Here is a 2222-nt window from a genome sequence, read left to right on the forward strand (position 1 = left end):
TATATATATATATATACATATATATATATATATGTGTATATATATATATACATACATATATACACATGCATTTACATATGTTTATATATTTATATATACATATATTTACACATACATATATACATATATATATATATAAATATAAATTATATATATCATATATATATATATATGATGTATACAAATAATCAACACAATCACGTGTGGAACAGAAATAAATTTCTGACTCACGCCCTTGCCTTGCAATTGAAAGGCCTGGGTTCTGATCCTGATGTGAGTCGGAAAATCTTATACACACACACACACACATATATATATATATATATATATATATATATATATATATATATATATATATATATATATATACACATATATATGTGTGTATATGTGTGTGTGTGTAATGAGGGCCAAACGGATGATGTTTTATATATATATATATATATATATATATATATATATATATATATATATATATATATATATATATATATATATATATATATATATATATATATATATACACTGCCTACTAATACGCAATTTGTCTCTCAGACCAAAGGTAAATCCCCCAATTAAAATTAAAAGATCATAAAATTATCGACATTTTCGCTCAAGCCAAAAATAACTAAATAAATCAATACAAAAATAAACAAGTGAATTTCTTAATAATAACTGAAATAAGGATACAACACAGATGTAAAAACAATCATTTATGAAGAAATGTCATTTACGCCAAAGGTAAACTCCGTCACGTATAAGTAATTGAATCCGCAAGATTATCGACGTTTTTACGCGGGTGCTAGACAAAAGTAACACATCAGTCAATAACAAGCGGATAAAATGAGTCTGTTCTAAGGCCCCCCATTCACATCCATGAGATGTCCCGTTCTGGAGAAAGGCCGGAAGAGAGCGTAGGCATCGCTGACAGCCTGTGTGAACTGACGGCAAGAAACCTCTCGGTCTTCAGTGTGAATCGGCAGTGGGCCGAGGCGAGGCCGTTTCCTTCACGCGCGCGTTGACATTGACCACGCTTCCCCGGGAAAAGGATAACTGGCTGAACGCTCGTCGAGTGTCCGTTGTGGAATTGGTTTAAAATCGTGCAGCAGCCGTCGATGCTTCGTCAGATCTCGTGAGTTGAGTCCGTGTTTTCAAAACGTTTTTCTCGTTCGTTTTTTGTCTTTTTTTCTGGTCGTACAGCTATCGACGTTTTTTTCATCTTCGAGTTTATATTGCTTTGCTTATGGTTCTCAAGTCTTTTTCTATTAGAAACATTCTTATTTGCGGCGGTGGAAATATCGGCCTACAAACTGGAAGTCTGACAGAGGGGAACGATTTTGCCAAATTAGCGAGGGGAACAAGGGAAAAGTAATGGATCGATCGGGAGTGGGAGAGTGAAGGAGCGAGACAAGTTGGTATTTTTGTGCATCTGTAGGGATGACTATATCACGAATATTTAAAAAAATATATAAATATACTGGTTTGGCATCGTCTTCTTACGAACTGGCGTCCCTGCGCTAAAGTGTGCATGAATAAACATTTTCTACATCATACAGACACCAAGATAAGCGTTTTTAGATACACTGAGTCTATATGCCTTTGTATACATACACAAATATGAATGCATGTATGTACATACATCGACATATATCCATATATGTATATATGTATATATATATATATATATATATATATATATATATATATATATATATATATATATATATCCATATACGTACTCATTTGTTTTTTCTGATTTTTTGGAGATTGAATTTAGGATATGGGATCTTAAATCTCAAGCCCCCATCTGGTGACACCCCCAACATCCCAGCTCCAACCACCACGTAAACATTAAGAATACTACTCGTTTTATTTCCCGGGGTCTTACGGAAGCAAAAAGCTTTTGCCAATGGCCTCAAGGGAAACAGACCAGTCGAATAATAAATTTCCTTCTAATAAGGGGTCCACAGCCCCCAACGAAGAGATGCTCATCTTATTCCTAGATCTCGGTAAGTGGGAGAGTTAAAACCAAGGCCTCAGAATTCCTGATCAGCCGAGGTAGCGTGTAAACTGTTATAAGCGCTAACCAGCTAGAACCAGCTGCTTCAAACGCTTCTCCACGGCTAGAATAGTTACCACTGACCTCTTATTTGTTTACGTCACAAGCTTAGAACACAATCATTGCGTGCACTATTAGTCCAGTCACTGCTATCAGTAAGATT

At 34.8% G+C, this 2222-nt stretch overlaps 1 protein-coding gene across 2 annotated transcripts in view; it reads left to right on the forward strand.

Moving 5' to 3' along the window:
* Positions 1–961: 961 nt before the first annotated feature.
* The window catches only part of LOC136826645 (atrial natriuretic peptide receptor 1), a 137913-nt gene continuing 136652 nt past the window's right edge, over positions 962–2222 (forward strand). For both annotated transcript variants that reach the window (XR_010849673.1, XM_067083984.1), the window contains exon 1: positions 962–1132. The gene's annotated coding sequence lies outside the window, so the exon portion shown is untranslated. The remainder of the gene's footprint in view (positions 1133–2222) is intronic.

Source organism: Macrobrachium rosenbergii, chromosome 3 (assembly GCF_040412425.1).
Source record: "Macrobrachium rosenbergii isolate ZJJX-2024 chromosome 3, ASM4041242v1, whole genome shotgun sequence".
Classification (NCBI taxonomy): Eukaryota; Metazoa; Arthropoda; class Malacostraca; order Decapoda; family Palaemonidae; genus Macrobrachium; species Macrobrachium rosenbergii.